The sequence below is a fragment of the Pinus tabuliformis genome, chromosome 7 (assembly GCF_031772625.1).
Source record: "Pinus tabuliformis cultivar Carrire ecotype Pingquan chromosome 7, CPIR1, whole genome shotgun sequence".
In the NCBI taxonomy this organism is placed as follows: Eukaryota; Viridiplantae; Streptophyta; class Pinopsida; order Pinales; family Pinaceae; genus Pinus; species Pinus tabuliformis.
This window is the reverse complement of record NC_142293.1, coordinates 1,816,507,893-1,816,525,350: the sequence shown is the minus strand read 5'-3', so window position 1 is coordinate 1,816,525,350 and position 17,458 is coordinate 1,816,507,893. Positions and strand designations below refer to the sequence as shown.

The 17,458-nt window shown below is 39.9% G+C and overlaps 1 protein-coding gene across 3 annotated transcripts in view; it reads left to right on the top strand.

Annotated features, from left to right (window-relative positions):
- XEG113 (xyloglucanase 113) overlaps positions 1-17,458 on the top strand; it is a 283,665-nt gene that overhangs the window by 145,116 nt on the left and 121,091 nt on the right. The window lies entirely within an intron of this gene.

The following is a 17,458-nucleotide window of genomic DNA, read 5'->3' as shown; positions in this document are numbered from 1 at the left end:
AGAACACTGGGAGTGCCATTTCCTAAAAGAAAACCCTGGGATTGGAGCATCACGGCAACATTTTTTATATAATAATATTTTTATATATTATAGTGCATTTATATTAAAAAATGCAGAATATCAAATTAGCTGCAGAAAATATGAAAATATACATATTTGTGTTACTTGTAGATAAGATATTCTATTAATGTCATCCAACAAATGGGATTGCTAAGTACAAAAGTATGAATACACTATTTGAGTGCAACAATCACTCAATATAAAAACCAAAGACAAATCTAATTTAAGATGTAAACTCTCTAGACTAGGGAACAAGGAAGTGCTACTGGGAGAGCTAGATATATACAAGAAGCACTAAAGGTCTAAAAGATAAAATAAAAAAAATCCTTGGGGGGAAATGCCTTAAAAGAGGGCAGAGGGGTAGTGCTTCTTTTATCTATCAATTGAAGAAGTGGGGGAGGGGGGAGATCTTGCTGCATTATTATGAAGTTAGAAATGACATCCATGGTAGACTAATAATTCATCATTCAAGCATAAACCATCTATTAGTTGCAAATGTACAAATTATTAAACCACAATAAGAAGTAGACCCATGATTTATGGAATGGAATAAGGTATATACCAACTGACAACGTGGTCAAAGAGTTATGTTTACAAAAGGGGCCACCTGTATAGGTTCTGAAATGATATTAATGAAAGTATGAAGATTGAAAAGTCGAACACACAAAATTAAAAAAAGGGCCTTTTTTCTTCAAGTTTGTGGGAGCACGGGGGAACATAGGAGGGAGTGTTGAGAAAGTGGAAGGGAGTGCCTAGAAAGCGTGGTTTTATGGTTGAGGTTCGGAGCATCCAGGGGAGTATTGTGCTCCTGATACTAGCAAGGAGCATGCAAAAGGAACCCAAGAATGCTTTTGATTTTCAGGAGTGCTCTTCCACTTGAGCATGGTTTTGGGTTGGTAGTGCTAGGAGGATGCTCTTGGTAACATTGTACGAGAGTCCTATTAACAATGTTATATACATAAAAGAAAGATAGGAAATAGATAAATACAAAATAAATATCAATAAACAATTAATAAAGATAAATACACAAGTTAAAAGGCAAGCCGCAAAATGCAAAATTTGGGCTATATTTATATTCAGGGCCCCATTCGTAGTAAATTATTATTCGCTTTTTATATCCTGTGATGAACCAATCTTGTTCAGAACGCAAATATCCATAATATTTGGGATAATATAAAGAAATCCATCTGGAATAAAATAAATATTAAATAAATTGTATGAAGGAAGATAGATGATTACAGAGAAGGGTGCCTTTTCACTAAGGGACATGTCCTTTTTCATTATGATGTCTTTTCATTATTAACTGTCTATAATTTTTTTTTTTATATATATTTAGGTTTATTATATTTACTTCCCATTTAGGAATGTGTTGTTCTCAAATAATATTCATGAAAAGGCTTTATGTCTTTGTTTCGGCTTGTAATGTTTTCATATGATTCTCTGTTCTTGATGTTGCCATGGCTGATGAGACGAGACAATATGAATGAATTGTTGAGTAGAATTGTTCAACTGTAAAAGGATTTGACTATTCTATTTTTGATCCTTTGTTGAATATAGCATTTATAAGGTTCCTAAGATAAATTGTGAATTGTTGAGTAGAATTGTTCAACTGTAAAAGGATTTGACTATTCTATTTTTGATCCTTTGTTGAATATAGCATTTATAAGGTTCCTAAGATAATTTGTTATTATGAGACTCAATTGCACTGGCATCAATATTCTTCAAAAGATAGGTTAGTTATTCTCTTTTTGAGTGATGTTGAACTGACTTGTTAATTCACCTGCTTTTGTGATTAAGATGTCAATGCATATCTACCATATTGATTTATCCCTTTCACCTAGATCTAAGCCTCCTACCAATAGGCCTTTCTGTTGAAGAATCTAGGGCAATTAGGTGTAGTGTGATACTTCTTGACTTGATAACAATTTGTGAGGCACTTTTACAATTATCTTAGCTTGATCTTCTTCTTATTATTAGTGTGTGTGTTTCATCAAACTGCTACCAAAAACATAAAGACAAGAACACAAATGTTGGCTCTCTGCCAGGGCCAAAACCTCTCTTCTCTTGAGAGGAAAACCCTTTGGTAAGTTTTCTCTTATTGAAGCTTCTTTCTTGATCAATGCAAAACCCTAGACCTTTGACTAGAATGTCCTCCAAGCGCAAGTCAAGTCCTTCCTCTTTTCTGCAATTGATTCCCCAGCACATAGACTTCCTCTTTCCAGCACTTTTCTCCCCAGCACTTCGTCCTCCCTCTTTGTTTCTAGTCTAGATATAGACCTTCCTTGAGTGAGCCTTCTTCTATCCTTTGCTCAAGTAGACTTCTTCTTTGACCAAATGAGATCCTTCTTGAGATATGGGTGTATGACTGTACTGCTGTTATTCTGCTCTACTTTTCCCACGTGTGGAGGGTGACCTTAGTGAATTAGGGTCCTTTCACCTTCTCTAGAGAGAAAGACTTCTTCGCTTGTCTTGGGAGGCCTTGTAGGCCTAATATCTAGCCCAAACACCAACGAATCTTGCACTGAAATGTTACTGCTGTTATATCCGTAATCTGCCCTCCTTCTCTTCGCACGTGTGACTGTTTCTAGCCCTAGAAACAGTCACCTACCTTCGCTGCACTTTTGGATACCCTTTAGACTCGCTTCACCTTCCTTTTTCTCGGCTTATCTCTTCGCTGATTTCAGAGGTAAGTTAGTGCGTTATAGTGGAGTGGACAGCCTCTATATATAGGACTGTCCCTCCCTTTAGGCCGACTAGAAGGCTGACTAGAAGGCCGACTTGCTGTCTTACTTTGGATGGCTTTTTTGGTGGTGTCACATGCTTGAAGGAGCCTCTTTGATGGTGCCTTTTCATAGGAGGGGACTTGACTTTGCTTGGAGGTATTCCCTTGAACCTTAATACATGGTGTAACATGCCCTTAAGGCCTTCAATATTTCCTTTTGACTATTTTACTCACCTATAACACTTAACATGTGCTAGACCTATTTCAATGAGCAAGAAACTCATTGACATATATTATAAAAATAATATTTCTTTTCTTGAATAAGTACAAATATCAAAAGTACATTTATGAAGACCGAACCTAGTTACATTTCCTTCAACACTCCCTCTTAACTAGGGAGGTATTCATACAACATTACAAGGTGTTTGGCTATTATCAATCTTTGAAGAATTCACATAAGAGAAACTGGATTTGCAATCCATCTGTTATAGCATCATATCAATCAACATTGTCATAGTGCAAGGCCTTGACTAACAACTCCATCTCTTCATGAGATCATGAGCTACAATGCTGGCGAGACCAATGATTTATAGACACCTTCATCATTGTCTCTCAAGGCACATACCCATCTGGGTCTTCTCTGAGTATGACCTTCTAGGAATATTCTTATCTTGGGTTCCCAGCCCTCAAAGAATATCGGTCCTCTTGCCTACTCTTGTCTTGGATGCCCTACACATTGTCAAAGAGTATTAGATGCCAAATGATGACCTAATCATCCCATTCTTTCTTCCCTTGTGAAGACAAGAATGTTGCGTCTATCTTGTGTCTACATTTCCATTCATGGCCTTCATCTAGACTTACGACTGTTAGTCCTGGTCTAGTGCATGACCCATGAAATGGAAAAACACAATTGTCACTCCTTTGTAATTAGGGGTGATCCAAAACTCCCTCTTGATCAGGGACTTGTCAGAGCTCCCTCTTAACTAGGGACTCTTTCATTCATCAAAAACTTCTTCTTCGTGGGTCCTTCAGCTGCTTGATCTCCTTCCTTTCTTTGATGTCATGAAGTCTTTGTTCGAACTTCTTCTAGGTAGGGCACCATCCATCGATCACTTTCCTTCTTGGTTTGTCATGTCATTGCTTCCTTCGTGGAAAGTGGATTTCTTGTCATACATCAGGTTTTCTTGTCATCTGGCTACTCCTTTGTCATCTGTCCATGCTTCAGAATACTCCTCATGGATGCTTCGTCATACTTGCTTGTTTACGTGCTTCGACCTAGTAGCCCATCATGACTTCATCCTGATATTCCTTCAACATTGCTTTTGCTTTTGCTGGATGGCTTCTTCATCACAACATCTTTTGTAGAGTAGAATCAATTATTTGTACCTTTCATATCTCCAAGGCCTTCATAGGTGTCAAGGGTCCTTCTTTTCTTTGTTAGAGTTGTCCTGCCTTCTTGTGGGAGATATCTTCAAAGTATCTTGTTAGATAGTGATTCTTGGTGATCGTGTTGTTCTTCACATGCTTGATCTCTTTCTTCATTTTCTTCCCTTTGGATAAATCGGTCAACCACCTTATGCTCCTTGTGAGAGCACTTCTTCATTGCTTGCTTCCTGGACTAGTCAACATTTCTTCTTGCTTCTTAGTCAGCAATTTTATACTCCTTATGTGAGCATATCCTTTTGTTGACCTTTATTGCATTGTAGTACATGCCTTCGAGCATGTCATTGGTGAAAGCTATGTCACAAGGTTCGTCGAACTTTAACCTTGAGGTTCAAATTTTGGCAAACCTCAAAAATGTTTTGAGGTTCGACGAACCTCATCGAACCTCATAGCCAATGACCAAGTCCATAGATCAAAACTCATAACTTTATGTCACAACTCAAGCTTTTATTTTATCCTTGCAGTTTCCAAGTTTGTGATAGCATATTTTATGTTTATTGATGTTGATTTGTTACTATTTTATCCTATAATTCATTTTAAATTAATATATGTTTATATATATAGACGAACCTCATCAAAAAATTCAAACTCAAACCGAACCCAATCATTGTCGAACCCGAACTCGAACCCGAACCATGTGACATTGGGTGAAAGAGATTCTTACCTACTTAATCATGTTATAGAACTATTCCCATGACTTAATAATATACAAATGATAATAGGACTAAAATTTGATGCATACATACCTCATCTTGATTCTCTTTTGATCATCTTAGCTTCATTTGGTTGTCCTTGGTGTGGCCCTTCTTGCTTCATCTTAGCTTGCCTGCATATCATCCTTTTCGTTGAATCCCATGAATGGGATTCCCAATGGGACATCTGCTTTGGTTTTGAAGATTCCATCCTAGGATCTTAAAGACCTTTACCTTGCAAATGTTTCATTTCTTTTGATGATGGAGGTCTTCTAAGATTCTTAATCATGATCAATCTTCTTTCATCATGGATGAGATCTTATACTAGGTATGCTCCTTCTACATGAATATATCTACCATGCTCCTATATTCTAGAAGATATTTCTAACCATGCATTTTTATTCTCATTATAAATGCTACTTCTTCATGAGTATCTAGAACTCTTTGTACTTCATGCTTCTAGGTTCTAGAAGTGTTTCTAGTCATGAAATTTTTATTTTATTCCTACATGCTCCTATCCTACTCAAAACTTTGAAAGAAGACTTGAGGTAAAGAGTTTTACTGAGTCATAGTAGAGATCCAGAGGATCTTCCTTCTTTTGCTTCCTTTCTTCTTCTTTCACCTCTTGAGTCATGTGAGCTTCTTCCCTCTTTCTTATGTTGTTGTTGTCCTTCTTAAGCTTAGGACAATTCCTTTTGTAGTGTCCATATTCTTTCTTGGCATCCATAGCGTTGGATTTTGGACATGTCTTTGATGTTTGTTCTTCGTCGACCAAATTTGCCAAATTTTCCCCTTCTCTTAGCCATGGTAGAAAATCCTTGCTCCTTTGATCCCACATCTTCCTTTGCTTTAAGTCTGGTTTCCTCTCTCTTGCATAGAGACCACATTTCACTGAGTGTGGTTGCTTCCTTCTTGGCATATATGCTTGATGTGACCAATCCTTAGGTAGAGCATTTTGTACTATGGTTGTCATTTCTCTGTCGGACATGACTTCCCCAAGCTCTTGAAGTTGATCCTACATGCTCCTATCCTACTCAAAACCTTGAAAGAAGACTTGAAGTAAAGAGTTTTACTGAGTCATAGTAGAGATTCGGAGGATCTTCTTTCTTTTGCTTCCTTTCTTCTTCTTTCACCTCTTGAGTCATGTGAGCTTCTTCCCTCTTTCTTATGTTGTTGTCCTCCTTCTTAAGCTTAGGACAATTCCTTTTGTAGTGTCCATATTCTTGGCATCCATAGCATTGGATTTTGGACATGTCTTTGATGTTTGTTCTTCGTGGACCAAATTTGCTAAATTTTCCCTTTCTCTTAGCCATGGTAGCAAATCCTTGCTCCTTTGATCCGACATCTTCCTTTGCTTTAAGTCTGGTTTCCTCTGTCTTGCATAGAGACCACATTTCACTGAGTGTGGTTGCTTCCTTCTTGGCATATATGTTTGATGTGACCAATCCTCAGGTATAGCATTTGGTACTACAGTTGTCATTTCTCTGTCAGACATGACTTCCTCAAGCTCTTGAAGTTGATCCCTCATCTGAGAGATCTTCATGAAGTAGGGAGCTGTTCCTTCCTTTGATATCTTCATCTTGTACAATTCATTTCTTAGTGATATCACTTCTCCGATCGTGGATACCGAGAATAGCTCTACTAGCTTATCATAAATTTCTTTTGATGTTTTAAATTTGGACACATAAGGAATGAGAGAGTCTTTGATTGATTCTATTAGAATCCTTTGAGCTCTTGTGTCATCCTTATTATACTTGGCTAAGGCCTGAGTTTGTTCCTTAGCAGGGATAGTGATATTCCCTTTGACATGTTCTAGGAGTTCATTCTCCTTGAGAATTAAATTAGTCCTTTTATTCCATGCAAGAAAGTTATTGGTACCTACTGATTTGTAGCTTTCCTTGCAAAAAGACATTAATGTATATTGAAAAGAGGACATATACTTATTTGATAGATTTTTGAGATGTAGTGGATTTGCTTTCTCCTTAAAGACTTGATGGCTTGCCTTCCTAGGATCTTGATGTTCTTCAAGTTGCCTTCTCCAAGTGGACTTGTTTGATGAAGAAATTTGCTTGGTAACTTGTAGATGATGTAGGTCCCTCTTTGATCTGCTCTTCTTTGTAGGTGCCTTTGTGTAAGGCTTTTCTTCTTGCTATCTAGTCTTCCTTAATGAATGATAGATGGTAGGCCTTCTTTTCCTTGAGTAGATTTGGATTGATGCTTCAACCTTGTAGATGATTTTCCTTGATGAGTGTTCTTGAGTTGCCCTTTCCTTGATGTGTCACCTTACTTTTGATACCTTGTTGAAGAATCTAGGGCAATTAGGTGTAGTGTGATTCTTCTTGACTTGATAACAATTTGTGAGGCACTTCTACTATTATCTTAGCTTGATCTTCTTCTTATTATTAGTGTTTGTGTTTCATCAAACTGCTACCAAAAACATAAAGACAAGAACACAAATGTTGGCTCTCTGCCAGGGCCAAAACCTCTCTTCTCTTGAGAGGAAAACCCTTCGGTAAGTTTTCTCTTATTGAAGCTTCTTTTTTGATCAATGCCAAACCCTAGACCCTTGACTAGAATGTCCTCCAAGCACAAGTCAAGTCCTTCCTCTTTTCTGCACTTGGTTCCCCGGCACATAGACTTCCTCCTTCCGACACTTTGCTCCCCAGCACTTCATCCTCCCTCTTTGTTTCTAGTCTAGAGATAGAACTTCCTTGAGTGAGCCTTCTTCTATCCTTTACTCAAGTAGACTTTTTCTTTGACCAAACGAGATCTTTCTTGAGATATGGGTGTATGACTGTATTGCTGTTCTGCTGCCCTAATTTTCCCATGTGTGGAGGGTACCCTTAGTGAATTAGGGTCCTTTCACCTTCGCTAGAGAGAGAGACTTCTTCGCTTGTCTTGGGAGGCCTTGTAGGCCTAATATCTAGCCCAAACACCAACGAATCTTGCACTGAAATGTTACTGCTGCTATATCGCAATTTTCCCTCCTCTTCGCACGTGTGACTGTTTCTAGCCCTAGAAACAGTCACCTACCTTTGCTAAGTTTACTCCTTCCTTTGTTGCACTCTGGAGACCCTTTAGACTCACTTCACCTTCCTTTTTCTCGGCTTATCTCTTCGCTAATTTCAGAGGTAAGTTAGTGCGTTATAGTGGAGTGGACAACCTCTATCTATAGAGGACTGTCCCTCCCTTTAGGCCGACTAGAGAGCTGACTAGAAGGCTAACTAGAAGGTCGAGTTGAGGATTGTTTGGTGGCCGACTTGTTGTCTTACTTTGTGGCTTCTTTGGTGGTATCACATGCTTGAAGGAGCCTCTTTGATGGTGCCTTTGCATAGGAGAGGACTTGACTTTGCTTGGAGGTATTCCCTTGACCCTTAATACATGGTGTAACATGCCCTTGAGGCCTTCAATATTTCTTTTTGACTATTTGACTTACTTATAACACTTAACATGTGCTAGACCTATTTCAATGAGAAAGAAACTCATTGACATATATTATAAAAATAATATTTCTTTTCTTGAATAAGTACAAATATCAAAAGTACATTTATGAAGACCGAACCTAGTTACATTTCCTTCAACACTTTCTTGGGGAGCCTTTTTCTCGCGTCTAAAGCAAGCAAGCCATTATTTGAGCCTCTCCTTTGAAAGGGCTTTGGAAATCACATTGTACATGTTGGCATTATGATGCATGTGTTGTACTTGATGACAACCCACTTGTAGCAGAACAACTCACTTGTATATGGTAACTAGATGAATCTACAAAAGAGATATCAGATGTGACAGAATGCATGGCAGTTGTGTTTACAAATGTGGCAAAATGCGGGAAAGTACAATGGCAACTCTCTCAGATGACAGTTCACAGTGCAGCAGGTTAACAACAAAGAATTACAGATCAAACTACAGAGAATGAAGAAAGAGAGGTATACGCAGGTTCACCTTGACCAAGCTGCATATACACGGAGGTTCACTGAACACAAGTAGCATATACATACACACGCACTTTCACAAAAGGAAAAGCGCGTATATTTTGGAAAACTAAGTTTTTGGTCCGAGGTATTTGGTCCATGTTATTTTGATCCAAGGTATTGGGCCAAGGTATTTGGTCTGAGGTATTGACCCTAGGTATTTGGTCCAAGGTATTGGTCTTAAGTGGTTTTGGTCCATGGTATTGAGAAAGGCCTAAAACTATATAAGGAGGAGAAGATCATTAGGCCAAGTGTGCAAGGAATGAATATTTGATGAAGTGTGAGATCTAGCATGCAGGTTATTGGCTTATGATGCTTTATTTGATCTGAACCAAGGATGAACTTTAGCGGTTGATGAGGGATAAGATTTAATGATGGATTGGGATCTTAAGGCTTGACATGAATTATCATTATATGGTTTGATCATGTATAGTCCAGATATGAATACTGACGCATGTGTTATTTTGTAAATGTTATGATCTGGGTATGAATGAAGTCTGGAATAGCTGCCAAATTATGAATTAATATTTACAGACATATACGCTGGTTGGCTTTGATAAAAAAGTGTATACACGCTAGTTCAACACATCTAAGTAGCGTATACATTATGTAATATGACATTTGAAGTTACAGTTGGATTTGGCTGTTGTTGTAGAATTCTGGGTTCTGCTTTGTGTTCTGGTGACTGTAGTTTGATGACAGTATACTGAATGTTCAGATTGATTGATTGTCATTTGCTTCAGTGACGATGGGCTTTCAATGATTCAGTTGTGGGTGATTCAGAGATTTATGATTGAGTTTCTATGATTGGTTATTGCAGAGGTATTTGATGGTTGTAGTGCAGTGGTGATTGATTTTGAGCTTCAATGTTGATAATGGGTCCAGTATAAAAATTGGATGAAATGAGACCTTCATGTGTATTGTTGTGTACCAGGAGCATCCAGTCTGAAAATTTATGAAACATGGTCCCTGGAGGAAGAGAGAAGTTGTAACCTTCTGTAGGTCGGTGCCTATGTACTAGTAAACATATCAACTAGTACAAGAGCTAGGGGGCTGTAGCTCCCTTCCAGTAGAAGCTGGAGAATGAGAGAAGGTAGTAACCCTCTACAGGTAGAAGCCTACGTACTGGTATGAGTCTGCACCAGTGCAATGTTGTAAACATATTTTCTTATTATTAAAAGAAGACAGAGACGACAGTAGCAGGTGGTTTTCACCCACATTGGGTTTCCACCTTAAATCTTGGTGTTCATGTGTGATGGTTCATTCTATTATTAACTGCACATGGTTACTGTTTAATGTTTAATAAAGTACTGATGCACAGATTAAAGATCAACATATGATGAATTAACTGAATCATAAGTTTGTTGGATATACGCTGGTTTCCTTAAACACAGTTGCGTGTACATGCGAGTTACCTTCATTGAAGTAGCGTATATAAATTTGAGTATGAAAAGAAAAAGATTATTGACTTGACTAATACTGATTCACCCCCCCTAGTATTATTTCCAACAGTACAGTGTTATTGACCTCTTCATTCTAGTGTTTTCCTTCATATTGAGACTCCTCCCATCGATGAAAGTGCATAAAGAGCAGGGGACATTGACTGAGGTGACAATGGGTCCTTGTCCTGTTGTTACCATTTGGTCTAGTAGTTATCTCTTAGGTACCCTCTTAGGACCCTTACTAGATTGTGTGGTAACGTTTTTGGCGCTATTGTCAGGGACACGAGATGTGTGTCTTGTTCCCCATACGACAATATTGACATATCATTTTTGGCGACTCCATTGGAAGAACGAAGCCCTAGTTCTTCACTGAACTCTAAGGTCAATGCTTGTAGGGTGAAGTAAGCATCTCTCTAGGCATCTCTAATTTACCCAAGCAACTTCTCACATGGTTGACATGCCATACACAATGTCAAATTGGGTAGAATCTTACCCTGCATTAAATATTGTTGCTATCCCTGGTTACCCAAATGCCCATGAATATGCGAAAAGATTCAAGGTACCTAAGTATGATGGTAATCCGACCTCTGCCCATGATCATGTCAAGAGGTTTACCCAATATATCCAACAAGTCAGGATCCTTCGTCATGGTTGTGAACCTAAAAGTATTCCATCAATTGAGGTCCTCATTGATAGATTTTTACACCACAAGGACCATAAGTTCCAACAAGATCCTCCCTATTACCCACCACCTATGGGTAGTGTACGTAGGAGAAATTTTTTCTCCTAGATGGTCTTCAGCCAACAGCTGGCAACCCCTTGCAGCCCCCGGATAGCTCGATGTGCCATTTTCTCCGCCAACTAAGCCAACCATGTGGTCCCTCGCCCATCTGTTATGAATGTAGGTTTGAAGATGGGCCTCCTGACCCCAAAGGTACTTTTCATTGGTTTGGTTGAGTAATTTTATTTACTTTTCATGGGCAATTTTGGGCATGGATTGGCAGGGGTATTCGGCAGAAAAGGTGGGATAGGTCTGTATTCTTGTCTCCACTACCTGATTTTGGGGTTACCCTTATGTCGTAGTCCTGTGGGGTCTCATTTGTTGGCCATTAGCTTTGGGGATGGCACTACATGTGAAATCTTGATTTTGGATGTGTTGTCCTGCTTCCAGATACCATCTACATTACTCCCCTTCCACTCATTTTAGCCCCATTCATCTCTTTTCCCATCCGGGGCCACGTGTCCATTGGGTCCACATAGGGTTAGCCTCCCCTGCCCTTGTCTACACCTTGGATCAAGCCTGGAATGATGCCCTAGAGGTTGATGTAGCTAGAAAGAAAATAAATGGCATAATTTGGCCACTCTTAATAGGGAATGTACCACAAAATGCAAAAGATGACCAAGACATATAAATTTAGCACGTGGGCAAAAGCCAAACATGAGCTCTACCCCTTATCCATGGCCATCACCCTGGTTCCTATGGGCCCTAGATGAGCCCCCCTCCATCATTAAGGAACCCATCATTGTCCCAACCCTTGGTGGGCGATTAACTGCCCCACCTTAAAGGGGTATCCACTCCTATATATACACATCATGCTCTCATCCCCTGGAGCCCCGAGCAATTATGAAGAAAAATCAATGAAAGGCAAAAGGCATATGAAGAAGGGTGGAAAAAAAAGGCCGGGGTAACTCATGTACCACGATTTTCTCCCTCCTACACTCATATACCTAGGTGTTGGCTTCCATCATTATAGCGACCCTTGCACCATTGCATGTGGTTTGGATGTTTCCCCTGATCCCCACTCCGTTCCATTACTATATCATTTGCCACCTACCACTTAAGGGATGTATTATGGACATGTCACCCCCTTTAGAGGTTGAAACCACCTAATAGGCTCCTTGGCTAACCCCCTTATTGAGATTGGAGACACTTGTACATGCCAAACCCCACTATGGAAGGGCATGTCACCATGAATGGGTTATGGAACTTCGCTATGGAATACTACCATAACCTCTACTAATGGATTAACTGAATCAACCAAATCAATTGGAAAAACTCAACAATGGATTAAACAGTAGCTTCTGCTTGGGCAACAAAATCTCATTACTCTGGCTCTCGAACCGCTTCTCGTACAAGAAATCTCGATCTCTCGGCAAGAAAGCTACTTCTATTTGTGCAAGTAAAGGCCCATAGACAATATAAGTGCTAAAGTAAGGCCTAGTGATGGTGTTCCCATATCCCTTGCTTTTCCTGGTAATTAGGCTTTGATGTGCAATAGTGTTACTCGTTATGAGTGTTCCAAAATCGTCCACTGTTAAGATCTTAGCCATATGCCCTTGTTCCCAGGGATGATTCAGAGGCGACGGGGAAAATGGCAGAGGCAAGAGCTGTAGAGGAAGATATAGGTAGAGTGAAGGCAATAGGAATAGGAGATACCGAGCCTGCAATTGACTTTGTTTACTAAGAACCAGAGGTAGAGGCACGAAATCCATTACTAGGTTACCCAACTGATGAACCAGTGGATTGACGTCTATTATAAAAATGAGTTGACCTTCTTTCATCAGTTAGGGGGCATAGGCTAAGGCACCACCCGCAACTAAAGTTGCAGCGTTCAATAGGCATCCTCTAAGGTTGATAGCATGTTCAAGAGTCAATAGAAGCAGTCATTGACTGCACAGTTTAAGTATTCGTCCAATAACTAGTAGCCTAGGTTGAACCATAGCCAGTTCATATCCTTTAGTTGCAGATCGAGATGCAAATAGAGATCGACAAAGCCATAGCTTACAGCCAATCCAAGTCTAGGAAAGGACATCGAGCTTGGATGCCTAAAAATCTCATAATCATAAGAAAATAGTTCTTTGGTAGGGGGGTCAACCCCGCACTTTGACTCCATTCAATTAGGTAGGGCTACAACTAGGAAAACTAATGTGTCACAGGCATCATTAAGATCTAAACCTTCCTCTGCCTTTTTTGCTATTGCTGCCAAAGAAACCAATTATGCTTACTATTCTGCCGCTGTAACCTATGCTACTTACCCCATTGTTGGTGGTTATTAAACTACAATTGCTAGTGCTTCTGCCACTAATGCTGAGGGCATTTTATAGTCTATGTGTATAGTGAGTCTTCGTTAGGGATGATTCCTCTGCTGATGGTGGTGGTGAAACTGCTACCTTTCATGTGTTCCCGTTACTCTTCTCATGGAAACAAGGGACAACAAAAAGTAGAAAGCCGAACTATGAGAGGCACGGTAGTAAGAGTAGGTGTCCAGTTTGAACGCCCATTCTTTATCCAATTCACTATGATAGCTGCTTCCCTTTCTCGACTAAAAGGAACTACCTTTCATTAGGTTAGGGAATGGAAAGGTTGAATATCACTTTCTTTTTTCGGTTACGCCATTCCCGAAGAAAGAGAATACTTTGATTGAGGGGAAGGGAATGTGAGAATAAGAATATAATAGTAGTAGTAGTGGCCTATCTTGAGATATCTTTCTCTCTATTTACGAGCGAACAAAATAGATATACCTTCCCTTCTCTCTGTACCAGATAGCGGGGGACCTTCTCCCCACCCCCTCCTTGCTCCTCTTTCCTTATGCATCCATAAACACCTATTGGACTTCTTTGATAAGGCAATGGCCATTGAGAAGGTATTTCACTGTCACCTGATGGGCGCATCACTGCTCATTCTTTGAAAGCTAATCATGACCCCCTCTTTTCCAAGCAAGTGGCCTTCATTTTACTTATTGGGTGGGGAGGGGGCTTTGGTCGATTCATCCTTCCTCCTTGGTTGCAATAGTCCTTGGGTGAGTTGGCCTTCTTGATTGATACTTATCCCTCACCCAGCTAGCCATAGATCGATAGCCGAGGAGCCCAGTAGATGGATTGATCGATCAAGAAGACGAAGTGGGATATATTAGCCAGACAGATGCCCTTATAGCCCTTACTGTTCCAGCTAGATAGGCGCTTTCTTACATCGATCCTCATACATCACCATTCTCATCCTGAAAATTTAAGTTCCCATGATGCCATAACCTCAATTGATGCAACAAGCCATGGCACATCGGGAGGTGAACCAGACATCCAATACACATCGGAAGGAGACTGAAATACAAGATCTTGAGCGAGAATACACGATCCGTTCGAGTCCACTATAATTACATATATAATAAATATGTTTCGAACGTGACTTGAAATGTCTTCGGACCTAGAGATAGGACATATGGATCTCTCCCGACTCGGGTATCGTTTCTCGACGGGAGCAATTGGTGGTACACTGTGATTGATTGAGAGGTATACGATTGATGGAACCTACGTTTGGAGAGGGGTTCGGTTGTTGAGGTCATAAAGCGTAAAAGGGTTGACTCTCGATCAATTAAGCTCCTTTCTATGCAGAGGGTGGCGGCACCAGGAAAGGAGTGTCAGAGGAACTATCTAGAAAAGAGAAATGGGACTAGGGGGGGGGGGGAAATCAAAGTTTCACTACAAATTTGCTAATAAACTCTGATCATTTTGACAATCTACATAAGCAATAATGAAAAGGCTAGAGATATAAAGTTGAAGTCTTGTGGCTTGTGGACTTGGCTAAAGATTCTTTCTTGATTACAGGCCCTTTCTTGGCTGAGGCTAAAGGCTTGTGTACCCCTGGTTCTGGCATTTGGCAAAAAGGTAAAGGTTCTGGCTTCTATTGAAAGGTTAGTTATTCAACTTGTTGGACTTGGCAATTGTTTTCTGTTGTACTTGGCTATTGGCCTTGGCTTGGTTGGTGGTGAAGGGCTAAAAAGGTTAGATTCAATTGGATTTTCAAGGCTGACGTCCTATGGTTCCAGGCCCTTGGTTACGGGCCCTTAGTTAGAGTCTAAGTGTTCGAAGCTAGAGGTGAGAGGTTTGGTTATGGGACCTTAGTTAGAGTCTAAGGGTTCGAAGCTAGAGGTGAGAGGTGATAGGTTTTCAAGGCTTCTGGCTAAAGGTAACAGGCTTATTCTGTTGGACTTGTTAAGGCTTTTGGTTCCTGGTTACAGGCTGATTCCTTCCTTCTATTGGACCTACTTGGCAAAATGCTTAGAGGTTCAAGGCTTCTGGCCCTTGGTTACAGGCTTCAGTTTCCTGGCTTCTGGCTCTCGCCCCTCTGAGAAGACTGTCAATCAATCATTCCAATTTGGTGCTTATAAGAGAAGGAAAGTAGCAGTGAGTACCGACGTGATTAATGAAGTTCGTGGTCTAAGGCTATGAGGTCTAGCTCTGAAGGTGAGGTTGTATGGAAACACTAAAAGGTAAGGCAAGGGTAAAGAGGGATCATAGTAAAGGTTGTAAGTGATGATCCTGACCCCATCCCATAATCTAATCTAATAAGTTCAGGCAATAATTCATTCATAACTTGGGCAATTATGATCGGCCAACTGAGTGGTCTAACTCTAACATAAAGTAAGCGACAATGCTGTCTGTTTCAATTCATCAATACATATTTGGATTGGTTCGATAAGATAGCACAGTTCCCACCCACTCACAGAGTTTTTCTTGCTGAATAGGTCAGGGGCATACTATAAGTAAGGGTCGGCAGGCGCGTAGCGATACACAAACAAAGGTGGAAGGTGCCAACCAACCCCATCCAGATATTTGAAGTTAAGCAACACAATTAAAAAAATGAAAGAAGGGAGTTCCAACGCGATTCTCTGATCCAAGGGTGTGGTAGTGATTAGCTGAGTAGTCCTTCTGGCATCTAAAGTTCATAGTTGTAGTTTAAGTGCTTCCCCGCCCTGTCCCGATTCAACCTCATAAGTTTTGGCTTCATCAATAGGGATTTTCCACATACGATCTAAGTTCCTGTGCCACTTACATAAGCATCTAAGGGTCCCAACAATGGCGTCCATAATATCTGGGGTTTAAGCCCATCCCTACAAGAGGCACGAGATAGTTCAGATACTGCATTTCTTCCTGCTTGAAGCAATAAGTTGGGGCATCCAACATAAGTAGGTGGGGTAAGTGAGGTCTGAAAGAAAAGGTTGTGAAATGTAAGTAGGGTAAAGGTGAGCTTGTGTGTACCCACTTCATGCCTCTTCCAGGCTGGCAGGCAACAACACTCCCTCAACTCAATAAACTAAGGTGAAGTGGTAAACATCCAACCATATCAACAAGCAAGACCAACCGTACCACACTTGAAATCATGGAACTTTAGTTTCTTAACCATAACGTGTCGTAAGGTTGCTCGACCATAAGGGAGAGGGAGAGGATGTGCAAGCAAGCTTGACTAAAAGGAGAGGTAAATTCACTAATTCAAGGTGGCGTTGCGAGCCCTATCCAGATGGTCAATTCAAGAGTGCAAGGTGGCATATCAGTTAGTCAATTGATATGCATAAATTTGGGCCATGAACTGGTAATTTAAGGTAAGGAATGAAATTGCTTGTCTGCGATAATTTCCATAAAGGTAAGGTGCAGATAAGGTATAGTAGAGGTGCTTTACGATTGCATATCTCTTTTATGGCACTTGTTATAAAGAAAGCCAACTACTATTGCCTCTATTGTAAATGAGATTTGAGCGGATATATATGGTATCCAAACTATCTTTTCTAATGATTCCATTTCCATGTTGTCATTAGCAGCTTTTGTGTATCACAACCCTTGATAAGTATCCAAGGGTTGAATAACTCGGGTACCTTCATATTCAAAAGTAATTGTCTCATTCTTTAGATCAATGATGCCATAATTATCATATGCCGAGTTGATTACTAGCAGAGCAGGATATGGCTCTCTATCACCCAATATTTCAATGAGCTCAAAATAAGAATAGGTATTGACTCCAACAAGATTAAATTAAACATTTTCCAATTATCCGGTTGGGAAAATGCATTATTTGTTTGCCATCCGCAACTATATTGGAGAATATACAAATTTAGGCTTTCCCATATCTTCCCATGATTTGTTAGGCAAAATATTAACAATAGACCCTAAATAAATCATAACATCTTTTATGTAATAACGTAAATCCGTGCATCTAATAAGAACTCCTTGTCTATTCTTCTTCTCCTCCTTTTGTTAAACATGTTAGATTGTCCTTTTGGGATATTAGCAACAATACAGTCCCTAGAAGTATATTGACCCTTAATAACGTTTTTTATTGTGTTGCGCAACTAAGAAGTG